Source organism: Sylvia atricapilla, chromosome 13, assembly GCF_009819655.1.
Source record: "Sylvia atricapilla isolate bSylAtr1 chromosome 13, bSylAtr1.pri, whole genome shotgun sequence".
NCBI classification, from domain to species: Eukaryota; Metazoa; Chordata; class Aves; order Passeriformes; family Sylviidae; genus Sylvia; species Sylvia atricapilla.
The window spans coordinates 4,301,038-4,314,452 of NC_089152.1; the positions used below are offsets into that span (position 1 = coordinate 4,301,038).

Sequence of the window (13,415 nt, forward strand, 5' to 3'; positions counted from 1 at the left end):
ATCTTACATTTTTATACGTTTTGGTCCAGTTGCATATCGGGGTTTAATTGCCCAATTACAGCTTCAGCTTGTGAGGTCTCATCCTTCTTGTTCCTTCCTTCAGCCACCCTTGTTTGTGCTTTTGGGCCTGAAAGTTGTCCTTGGTCATCAGCAGGAAAAGAATTTGTTTTGTCTCCCCACTCTGTGAAGAGAGTCACTGGCCCTTAATATGAGGCTCAGAACTACACACCTAGGCAGCACAGAACCTGAAAAACGCGACAGCTAAAACTTAAGGCATCACAGAGAGCATTATTTTAGAGACACTGGGGAAAAAATGAGGAATGAATGTTTTTTGGAAGCAGCCTGCATGTGGGTGCAATCCCTGCTGTGCTGCAGTGCCCCTGTGGTATCAGCTGTGGACAGGGGATGTGGTCAGCTCTCCACACTGGGAACAGAACGTGGCCCCAGCACAGCTCCCAGCAAGAGTATTCCATTTCACCACGCACCCTGCCTGAACACCACATTTGTCTCAGCACATAAAACTGCATGCACATAAATGAAGGACTTTATGAAGTTCTCCCTTCAGTATGAACGCAGTCTTGGGAAAACAGACCACTTCCAACAGCCCAGAAAATTTCATTTTTCACTAGGAACTTTTTGAATGTGCTGGAGGCGACGCTAAGCCCCGCTTTGGCTTAGGTGGTCTCTGAATCAGAAACTTGACTGTGGGATAAATGTAGCAGAATAGAAACACAGGCAAGTAAAACTGGCAAAAGCTAGAGATCCTGCTACATTCTCCCTAGTTCTAGTTGAAATTTTGTAGAACAAAACCACTTGAAAAATACCAAAATGAAGTCAGCGTGTTTATTTTGACAGTGTCAAAGCAAAACTATTTTAATTTTGTGATATAAAAGGTTTTCTGTTTCAAAATTTTGCTCTTTTTCCTTCTTTTTTCAATAAAAATATTCAAGATCCCAGGAAAAGTCTCCTTCAAGCTCAAATAAAAGTGTTTCACTTTTTAACCATTTTTTTTTTTAATTTCTCTCTCTCTGCAGCAGCTCAAGCACAGGCAGGCAGAAGATCTGCATTTAGTTCTTCATTTTGAGACCAAGTCCTCATCACAGCGCCTCGGGCACCAACTCTGCTTATGTGCTTTAGCTTGGCGCATCTGTAAGTGTGTGCCTTAAACATTTCTAGCACTTGGAGTGCTTGGTGCTCATTCTTTTCCTCACACAAGTAAAAATCTCCTTGGCTTTACTTTCAGAAGGCAAACACTAACTGTCCATCACAGGGCAATAAAATTGTCAGCCAGTGAATTGAGAGAGGCCATAAATATTAAGTACATACACAGATTTCTTCTTGCCTTAAAAATCAAAGACCTACACCTTGAAAGAATTCAGAATTGCTGTGGCCATATTGCAACAGTATTTTGTAAATTTTAGTGCCTTTGAACATTTTTACCTTTGTTATTACTTGGACCCTAGCTTTGGTGTGTTTGCTTTAAATAAAATCTGCCTTAAAATGTAAGAAAAAAACCCCAAAAAACCATTGCAGCAAATCGAAAAGCATGCAGGCACTAAAATTAAATTTTCCGTTCTGGTAGAAAAAATAGAAGTTGAAAAGGCATTAGGCTCAGTTTCCCAGCAGAAACCTTACAGTAATGCCTGTGACTGCAAGTCTATAGCTCAGTGTATGCAATACATTGCAACTAGAAGTAGCAGTGACAGCTGGTGGGTTAGTAAACAGATTTCATTTCAGTTTTTGTCTGAAAATGATACAAATTTTTCTTTAATATGATTCTTCGCTACATCTTCTGTTTCCATCCAATGATGAGGTCCTTTCCAATTTGTATCCAAGCTCTGTTAAATATTTTATTTGACTTTACACACGAATGAAACAAACAGAAATAATTTTGAAACACTTTGAGTGAAGTTTGCAGTCTCTTGGAATGATTAAAAAACCTAGGTCCTAATGGAATTTGGAAGAGGGTAGGTATAAACTGGAGGCATGTTAATGGCCTTATATGCACAGAGTGCCACACAGAAATAAAACTTAACATATTTTAGAGTGTTTTGCTTTAGAAGAGATGTATTTTTAACTTGCATTTTCTGAAATTTCCTTCAGGAAATTCCTTTAAGTAATCATTTTCCTTTTGTTTTCCTGTCCTTCCTTAAACCACCTGAAAGGCCTCCAGAGGCAGGATTATGGGGGAAAAAAGTTGGGAAAAAATGCAGAAAAAAGACAATGCCTAAAGTAATCCCAAACCCATAAACTAATGGCACAAAAGCATGAGGGTTCATTCTGTATAGGTAGGAAAGGAAAAACAGGGATTGTCTAACGGATTGGGTAATTAAAAAAAAAAATCCTATCTTATTTACATTAAAAATTATATGTAACATCTATTTCATGACAAATCACCTGTTAGTGTTCATTGGCCAGAGGGCAAATTCTGAGCCAGACACACCCCCAGCTCCCTGGAATGGGAACAGGGGTGGCTCACGGAATTCTGTGTGTGCAGGGTGTAGCCTTAGGGCAGCAGACAGACACGTCTACGACGAAATCTGTCGCTGCATTTCTTCTTTTCATAGCCAAATAATTTGTGCATACAGGCAGATAGATGTAGGTTAGTCAGAAACATGCGAAGTTTAGTACAGCTTCACTGCTTTGTTTCTATCTCTGCAACATCTTGGTGCAGAGATTTTACAGAAATAAAAAAGGCCCAGAATATTTTAATATAAACAAAACATAAAGTGACTCTGGATTAAAAATCTCCCTGTGACACTGGTGGGAGGGTGTTGAGACAGGTAGGACAGACCTGTGCTACAATCACAGCGTGATCATGAAACAGGAGCCCTCATTATTTTCAACATTAATAAAGCTTTTCTGCCCTCTCTAACCAGCCACTAACTATGGGGTTTGTGTCCCTGGATGCTATAGAATCCCATAGTTCACAAGTATTATCAGCCATGACCAATGTGTGAAGGAACAGCTTTCATATGAGTTTGTGTATAAATCAATATACAACTGCATTGAAGTCTAATACATAGCGCAGACACTGATATAATCTTGCCATTAAAACATCACTTTCTATTTCCTTTTATTGAGGCCTTAGATTTAAAGATCAACTGTTCTCCATACCCTGTCCTGCCTCTTGTCTCAAAACACTCAGTTCAGTATGGAATAACCAGCCTGGATACCTTAATATTATTACAATATAATTAATATAATTAATATATTAACTATTTTGACAATGTTTTTGTAGATATCACTCCAGCCCAAGAAGAAGAGCTGAGTCCAGGTAATGACAGTCCCTGATAGGCTAGAGACACCTGCTATTTGCAAGAAATCCTGAAAACACCATTGCAGTGCCACCACACTGAGTCCACACTGCAATGGCACTGCCAAACTACACCTCCCATTTGCAATTAATAGCCAGGACCCAAGTTAAAATTCAGATGAGAAGTAACAGGTCTGTGTCCTTATGCACATGAGCTCCATGGTGGCAACAAAGATCTGTTGCCCATAGGTGAGATGCAGATTGACATCAATAAAGAACTCTTAGTTGAGAATTTTGTCCCCATTTCTGAGAAACTTTGGCACTTTTAATAAGCTTTGTAAAGGTTTTAGGAATTGAAGGTCTAAAAAATTATTCTGATGAGGTCCAGTTACAGGAGACAGAAATGCGAATTTAAAGGACTTAAACATGTACAAGTTCACTGTGATTTTATCACAGAATACCCTGAGTTGGAGAGGACCCATGCAGACCATCAAGTCCATATTTTTCAATAGGGAGCTTTAATACTAACAGCCTGTTCATCTACAAAGCACAAAGCAAGCCCAGCACTGGTTGCTCTCTCACAGGTGCATTCCAGGATCCAACACAGGGCAGAGTGACGCATCCGTGGGGTGGAAGCACTCAGACTTCCATGAAGTGACCCTAAAACCAGTGCACCAGGTCACTGGAGAGCTGCTCGTGCTAAGTAAAGCTGCCATGATGTTGCCAACAGGGCAAAATCCAAAAGCAATCTCTGGGTCCAGCCACATACAATGGGATCAGCTGCCAGGGCAGCTCAGCCAGAGCAAAGACAGCCTAAATACCATGATAAATCGAGAAAGGAGGAAGGGGGATATATAAAATGAGGGATCATTCTTAAATCAAAAGCTATGGCAGGTCACACCCCTCACTCATCTGTGTGTGCACTCCGTGATTCTCATTCAGTTCTTTTGGATTCTCAAACAAAGTGCGGAGTCCTAAAAATATTTGGAACTATTACGAAGCATAAATTTAAATGTGTCGAGAAAATGGAAAAAGGTGTCTTGGGCCTACTTAGAGCACAAAATGATCTCAACCATTATTCAACAATGATATGAAGATCTTTTATTCATTTCTTCTTAACAGTTCCCTGTGTTTGCTATCATTTCTTGCCCAGCACCGTGTCAATAATTACTAAATTAGCAGGACGCCTGTACAATTTCAGCTAAAGTGTTATTACTGACAAGTCAAACAAAGAAAGCTGATCGAAAAGATGGGACTCCATCTCCTTATTTAAATGGACCGTGTTCACAGAAGAAGATTGAAACTCCTTTTCTTCAAAGGAAGAAGGGAAAGGTATAGTTTACATTTTGTGCTGCTCAAGGACAGAGAGTCAGAGGAAATGCCTTTTTAATGTAAACCTCTTTTCATTTCCAAGGGACAAAAATGAAGGTTATTTAAAAGAATCATGCTTGGTGGAAGAAGTAATTATGTATTTTTTCAAATCTCAGAAGAATAATGCTTTTATATTTCCCTGAGATGGCCCAATTCGCTTTGTGATGTGCTCCCTTAAATGTAAGTGTGTTGACTTCTTTGAACCTCATTGTTTTTAGTGTCTAAAGAAGCTCCTCTCATACCACAGTGTTGATTGATTTTGACTCTGTATCAATGCCCGAATTTTCATAAAGCTATTTCTGGTTTCTACAACTCACAAGTGAAAATGGTGTATAATACTACTCCAGGATAGCTCCAAGATACTCCTGTGGAATGACACATTCAAATTGGTTTTTTGAGAAGTACTGCCCCAAATTTGTTACTCATTTGGGCTGGAGAGCTCCATAATCTGGAAGATCCTTACAGAATTCCAAGATCATGCAGACTTTTCTTAACAGTTATTTGCTATTATTTCTTTGTGATAATTTTTGGTGGAATAAATGTGAGTAGCTACTGGCATCCTTTACTGTGTGAAGCAAGATGCAGTTCTGTAACCTTCCTCAGAGAAATATCTACCCTTACCCTTTCATTACTCCACTATCTCATTCCCCCCAGAAATAAAGAGCTTTCACAATCAAGATCAACAGCTTTTTTGTTTTTTTGATCCAAATCACCTACTTCAACACTGCTGAAAGTGTTCAGGGACAGGTTTTTTTAGGCAGCAGACATGTAAATGTAGAAAAAAAGAAACAGATTAAAGAACCATAATCACTTGAACATGGCAAAGCAGAAAATTAGACAAATTTTGTCAGTCTTAGTCATTCAATGATTAGTATGTGCTACTCCCCTAAATCTGGAATTTATTTAATTTTTGTCACTTGTCATGTAAACAAGTCAATGGGGACTACTTAAATCTATAAAATTAGACATTAGGTTTTAGGCCCTTACATGTTTTGGTTTTTTTTTTTAATTAGGTCTCACTGGCTCTCTGGGCACTGCCTAAAATAAATTAACAATGATAAAGTTAACTACAGCATCTCACTGACAGTTTTCAAACCTTAAAAAACTATTATATTTCAAATTTTTGGCAAAAGTTTTGAGTTGAGCTCTCACTAGCTCCAGAGCAAGTCAATTCTATTCTCACAGTGCTGAATCCAATTACTAATTTCACTTGTAGCCCACCCTATTCCATTCCTTAATTCTCAGTCAAAGGAATAACTGGTTTAATATCCATCATCTGCTACTTGCAATTCCACAATCTCACAGGCTGGGGTCCAATTATGCAAACTGAACAAATTTCTAGGCTAGAACCATTTAGGAGTCATCTTTATCTCTTTAATCTGTCTGAAACTGGTTTTTTTTGTTTGTTTTTTTTTTTTTTTTTTTTAGTTTTTTACAAAATTGACTGTTCTCAGAGCTTTAATTTTCATGAAAAGATTGAATACAGAAGACTTTTTTTTCTCTCCCAAAGACAAGTGTTTCAAAAAATGTGACCAACTGAAAGCAAAGAAACAGATTTGTACACAGATTTTTGGAAATGAGTGGCAATATTGCAGTAGACTTCACTTCAAAAAAGCACCAGTCTTTTTTAATGCTGAAGGTATTTTTGAGGCTGGCTGCAAAACGAACTAATGCTAATGACTTATTTAATTATCTGCTTTTCATTCAAAATTCTTTGTAAGACTTTTAGGTACGCATTTTCAGTTTCTGATGATGTCATAAGAAATGTAGAATGAGTTCAAAAAATAAGAAATACAGAACCTGAACCAGATAAAACTTGAGATTTTACTTTATCACACAGGGAGAAGGGATATTCTGTGAAAATGAAAGACAACTGATATTTGAATTTACTTCTTGCAGCATGCACAAATTAATCTATGGTGCTCTAGGCCACAAGATATTTATTGAGGGTAAAAATTTAGCAAGAGACAAAAAATTACTGAGGCTGTACTCTAAGACTCTTGATTCAATTACACAAAATTAAATACTTTAAATAGTACTTGATCTCCACAGAAAAAGGAAACAGATTTTCTCAATGAACAGATCTATCATGTTATTTATTAGGGAGTTTCTCGCGCTGCTTGTGAAGCATCTGGTTCTGATCACTGCTACAATCAGTCTGGGGAAGTAGGTGGGATTGGTCTGATCCTCACAGGCACAATCTCTACTACCCAAACAGAGAATATATGGGTAATATGTAGATACACCTTTAGCAATGAAAAGGAACATCACACAAGGGTGAATTAAACACTATCTCTGCCATTGGGAAATGTGGCAGCAAAGGTAGAGCTACTCAACTTGGACTGGAAGTAAAGAATTAAACCCACATGTTTGAAGAAAAATAATGCCATCTAGGACAGCTTTGCCCGATGTAAAGCCATTAAAGGTAGAGGTAAAGTGGATGTCTACTTGAACCATCATTCCAGGAGAAACGTTCTCCTTGTTCATACATTCCCAGGCCATGCAAGAAGGAAGCAATGATTGCTCATGCTACGATGGATTTTCACTTTATGCAGAACCATGATGGTGTTACTTTGGCAGGGAACAAATTTAATGCTAGTTAAAACATTTTTTGTTGACTTTTACACTCATTACATGCTGTTGCAGCAACTCATGAAATTATTATAGAAATACAAATAGCAAATGTTTTTTTAAAATCACTGTTTGTTGCCTTTGAGTCAAGTAATCAGATCTTTATATTTGGAGAACCGAGGTATTGAAAGAAAATCCAGCATTCTGAGGAACTAGTTCATTGCAGTGCATTTTGCAATATTAATGCTGTGTACGAAGCTGAGAGTATGGCACAAGGTTTTAAAGAAACCCTAAAGATTTCTTAGCTTATCTGTAAATTATATTTTTTTACCACTAGTGTCCTGAGGGAATGTTCATAACTTCAAAGAAATCACAGCAACAGTGCAACGTAAACAGCTACTTCCAACTCAATCTGCTTGGCCAAAATTTATCTCCCCCACATGAGGCAGCCAACTGAAGTCTCTACCATAAAAACACTGTTTCCCTACAAATAATAAGTAGGCACTGGAGGAAAATGGAAAACTGTCTCATAAGGACAGTTCAGATCCTAGACAGGCTAAATTGCCTCCTTATGGTGCCTCTCACTCCATTGACTACATGGAGAGCCACAGGAGAGAATGTCCTTAAGCACCCTGGTTAAGTGCCTAAAGTTAGGTGGAATAAATCTGGGCCTCATGGGTGAAAGTCATTTTATACACGGACTGATTTGTGTTTATGTCTTGTTCTCATGCTACACGTGCATCTGAAGTGGTTTAAATGTGCACTTTGTGTACCTGGGCCCATTACGACATATATTTTCATCCCGTTACAAGTGGAGTGCTAAAAGGGGATTTAATGGGAATGGCAGTTTGCTCAACAGCATTTAATTCGAGACAACTGGCTTTGTGTATATACACATGGGATTCTGTAGAGTGTTCATGTCTATTCCTGTCCCTATTGAAAGAATGTGTATCTCCTTTGTGAGAGAGAGACTTGGTCTTCTACAATGCAGTGTTAAATTCTCAGTAAGTACAACTCCCCACTGTCTATTAAGCAGGTGACCTTACTAAGTGGTCAGCTGGTTCTGTTTGCACTTCCTTCAAAATCTATAAAAATCTATATTGAACATATGCCCACACTTACAGATGCGGGAAACATGCACAAGAATTATTGGCTGACACCAAATTTAGGCACAAGGTAAATTCTCTAGCAGTGAAACTCACAGGGAACAACTGAATCTTTTAAGTAACTCCTCATAGAACTCTCTTGTAAATACAGTCCCTGAGGAGAAAATGTTATGTCTCACTAGAGTTTTATAGAAGAGTGATCAACAACAGTTTTCAGAGCAGCCATGGGCCTCCACAGCTGGGTGTTTTCCTGATCCCACCATTCCCACAGCTGCATGTCTAAATTTCGGCCACTCCTGAAAGTCTCCAGTCATGAAAAGTGGACTCACATTCTTAATATTGTGTACACTGTGTTTTCCCTGTACAATAATTCAGTTTCCCACCTTCTGGTAGGAAAATGTTGATTTAGTTGCAGGATCCTAACCAAGAACTAATTCTTAGGGAAGATGTAAATAGTGCGTGAAGATGAAACAAACCCAGAGCCCTGATCTCAATGCCTGGTGTGATTTAAAGTCTTCACACACACTCCAGGCACAGCAAGGCACAGCTGGAATTACAGTTGAAGGAATCCTTAACAAAAGTAATTTTGCAGGATCATCTTCTAGCCACAAACTCAATTTTTAGCTGCCTGGGGCTGGTGTATCTTCTATGACATTATTCTTAGGAAAGGGTGCGGTTCTGGTCATTTTGTAAAAAGATGATTGTTCATTTGGAGGGACTGTGGGCTGGGATCTTCAGCCCATGGGAACTGACCCAGCCTCCAGAAGCAAAGCCAGCTGACACCTGCTGAGGTCCTGGCACACCAAATTTTAAATGCATGTACAAGTTTCACTCCCCAACACCAAATGCTGTGATGTCTACATCAAACAGTCAATTACATGTGGGCTGCTTCTAAACAAAAGTTTTTCTAATTGTTTCAGATACACCATCTGTTTCTGATCAAAACCATGGTGAAACTGCAAATTCTCATAAACATCATCCTAGATTTCTCTTTTGAATGAAATCAGATTAGTACTGAAGGGTATAACTTCAAAGAGCTCTGAGGTGCTGTTGTTATCCAAATGTACATGAGGCTCATGGGTCTTCCTTGCCAAGAGATCTCAAGGGAACAGCTTTCATGCTAGTTTTTTTATTTTTACCTACAGGGAAAATAACATTAAAAAGTCCTTTTCCAGTTGTTATTTGTTTTGTTTCTAGAGAAAACTAGACAGAAGTGGTTCAGGACTTTATTATTTTCATATAAAAACACTCTGAGATTCGTGGTTAAATGGATGTCAATAAATATTTCAGCTGAAATCCTTGGAGTGCTTTTTGTTTTACTACGGGCATCTCTTCCCATCAAGATAGACGTTTTGACTTTAACTTCAGGATATTTCTTAATATACTGCCCACAATAGTGTTTACATTCCCCAAGCAGGGCTCCATGCTTAGCCCATTCTTCTGCTCAGAAATATACTTCAGTGTAGCTGGCATGAGACAAAAAAGAAAACTTCCCTTGGCCCAACACCAACACATTTCAACAAAGCTTCTGATCAAAGTGCAAGAGAGAAATGAGAAATAAGAAAGGCAATAGTTGCAACAGCTCAACAGCTATTGTGGAATTTCTCTAGGGAATTAGAAAGCATCCTTAAAGAATCTACATTGTGGCATTAAAGTATGAGCAGCATTTCAACAAAATGCCAAGAAGAAAACTTTCATCAAGGAAGTTTAACCATTTCTGTCAGTTTGGAGGTCAAAGAGGCAGAATGACAATACCTCCCAGAGGGAAAGGGCCTTCCTCTGTAGGGGGTGAAGAGCAGGTGAAAAGGAGGGATCCATCTGGTTCCAGAAGTCTGGGTACCACCAGTGTAATCCAGCAGGGTGGGTTGCAATGTTTTCTACAAAATGTGCCTCTCTTTGTGACTGTTCCTATGACATTGCAGGCAAAACTTGCTCTTGGTTAATCTGACACATTACAGCTGAATAACTCCAGATGCAATAATGTGGAATCTGTCCCGTTATATATTTAAACTTGAACTTAGTGGATAAAAAGAAAATCCTTCGAATAATGAAAAAATAAAGAGAATAATGAAAGAATATAGACAGCACAGTATGACTATGGCTTAAAAACACCAACACTGAGCATGAGCCTGCTAATGAAAGTGTGTTTACTGGCCATGATATTTTTATTTTCACTTAATCCAAAATATTTCCTGTGTGTAATTGCTTGAGAAGTTACAGCTCTAAGGCACGACATATTTTTGTGACGGCAACATCAATGTGTAGAGAGAAACATTAGTGCTCAGTGTCAAGCACACTTGGGTGTTTCAATACACTTGGAGGAAGATACTCATAAAGCCCCATCACAATGGCATGGAGGACTAATATTCCAGACAATTAGACTTTCTGCTTCACATGCGACAATTCAAATGCGGATGTCTTTAAAGCACATTTTCATCCCCTTTATTGCTCACAGGAGGAAAAGAGATGCCTTTTTTGTTTATAAAATGTAGGGCTGAAAACTGTCTGAACAGATGCTGGAGACTGTTATGTCTCACTTTCACTGTTGCAGAAACCACTACTTGGTCATCTCATGCCCCCTTCCCACTAAATCTCATATAAATATGATTATGACTTCAACTGTTATGGCTTGCAGAGGGTTGTAGGGGTAGAAAACATAAAGCTGGAGTCAGCCATCTGAAAATCTTTCCTTTCCCTTCACGACATTTCCTTGAAAACTTACCAAACCATGCTTGCTAAATAAAAGTGAAGGTCTTTGCCACCTGAATCTAAATTGAATATAATTGGATACTTGTATGTCAAAGCACTCAGAGAGACAAGTCCAGGTATCAGCACATCAATAGGAAGGCAATTGGGTCACAAGGTAACCTATAGTATATATGATATATCTTCTTAAAGCTGTTCTCAGAATCCAAGGAATTCTTTTGTTAGGCACTGAATGGATGTCTCTTATTAAGGGGGTGTTTATAATGATGGACAATATGATTCAGATATAGAGCCTACACTAGTCTTCCACCAAAGGTAAAGAGAAACCTAATAGCCTGAAATAAATCTCTGCAATACTTCAATGGCAGAACATTTCTGCAATTTTTAAATGTAGTTGTGAGCATCAGAACTGTGTCTGAACCTGATGGAGAGCACAAAGGTAAAGGAGACCTTGAAACGATCAAAACCCACTTGTCCAAGTAATTATGCAGACAATATCTAACATTTATTTTTCCTGCCCAAACTAGTTAAGAAGCCTCAGCCAGCACAAGGGGGTACCCTGGCCTGGTGATATGGACAGAGGATTTCTTGTTCCAACAAGGGATATAAAATGATATTATAACTGCAGGCAGAAGTCTTACAAAATATTCTTATATTCTTCTTAAAGAAGAGAAGTCAAGACTAAAATTAAGTGATGAAATCCTAAACAGGAGGCAGTCTTTTAATTTTACCTTGTCCTTAATTTAAGAAGCTTCAAGTTTAATCACAACTGGTAAGGCCAGTGCTTACTGTAGAAGATATCAAATCCATAATCATTTAGCTGAAAATGGGGTTATGATGACAGGGCAGCAGTCTCATTGCTAATGCTGGCTACTAAGTAGATCAGCAAAGCCAAGTACCTGACTCTCATAAACTGAAATGTGCAGGTTTTCTGATACAGTGGCTTCATTTAGCACAGCCAAGTCTACAATACACCCAGAAACACATAATTCTGCTTTATGGCACTCCTTACTGCACCATATGCACAGACTTCCCTCCCATCCCACCAAGCTATATAGATTTCTAAATGCATGCAAATGTATCCAAGATGGCTCATTTGTTATCAACTCCCCAAGTGCTAACATTCTAATCATTAACTAATTGTCTCTGTGCTCTATTGACAACTTGGCCACCTTCTTGCTAATTTTTGCTGACATGATGGAGGCCCTGAAGAACTGGGTTAACCTTTCAATGTCCATTGAAGATCCACAGGTCTGATGACGATTGATTGACCTGGCCTCTATGTTAGATAAAACCTCATCAGCTTTCGAAGTGATTTGTGTAATGAGGCATCAGTAATTGACAACAGGTAAGTGAACATACAAGTCCCCTTCTTTATTGCTCCACAAAAATGAGCAGAAAGCTCAAGTCTCTGTAATGAGTGCAAACTTGTAAAAGTTTCAATAAATAGAGACAACTATTTCTTGTTATGTGTGTGTGCTGCAATTTCATGATTTTTTTTCTTATAGATACACGCAGGAGCAAAGGTGCAATGTTCTCAAAGTAGATGGCCCTTCTGACATGTAAGTGATGTGTGTCTCTTAAAAATGCATGTGTATGTATATGTATTGCACATATATATTGTATTTGGGTTGTTACAGAAGCATATGTTCACTCTTGTGCTCTCATAAAATCTTCTGCATGGTTTAGGAGCATATATAGCCCACATCAATCTGGATTATGATTATATAAAGCTATGAAATCTCTTCCGTTTCTATGAAAATTTTTTCTGTGTCACTGAATGTTCAAGAAATGAGCTCTAGGTGGCCATCCACATTCCTGGGTGTCCACCTAACCCTGGTTTTAGTAAGGGTAAGAATTAAATGCTCTCAGATGAGCACAGGATATTTGTCTCAGGATGGTTTTAAGGATTAGGCCATACAGCCCACACCAGTTTTCTTTCTGTGGGGACAACAGAAAGTGCTGCAGACTCCCCTCGACAAGAATCAGCTCTGCTCCTCCCATTTCAAGCCATTTCCATGTGCTTCCAAACAAATTTATTTAAAGCACGACTCACCTCTGTGCTCTCAAGATGTACCCCAAAGGATAAAAACTATTCCATAAATAGAAAGATTTGCTGTACCATAAGCCTCTACAATTGTCTTTAATTTTATATTAAACAGCTATAAAACTACCCACAAGAGACAATAATACAAGATGAAATAAGAGAAAATACTGTTAACAAAGAATGATTTTCTCCCTCATCACAGCCAGCCAGAGAGCATGAAATATTCCATGTATGCAGACAGGCACGGAGATGTATGCACCAAAATCACACACACATATAAGCTCAAAGAAAATATTAATGTAGTATATCAGCTCAAAATTATTTGATCAAATTAAAAAAACAAAAAGCCAGTCCAAAA

The 13,415-nt window shown here is 38.4% G+C and overlaps 1 long non-coding RNA gene across 1 annotated transcript in view; it reads right to left on the reverse strand.

Moving 5' to 3' along the window:
- Positions 1-13,121, reverse strand: part of LOC136366769 (uncharacterized) — a 34,494-nt gene extending 21,373 nt beyond the window's left edge. The window contains exon 1 of the long non-coding RNA XR_010744570.1: positions 13,067-13,121. This is a non-coding gene — a long non-coding RNA (uncharacterized lncRNA). The remainder of the gene's footprint in view (positions 1-13,066) is intronic.
- Between the last annotated feature and the right edge of the window lie 294 nt (positions 13,122-13,415).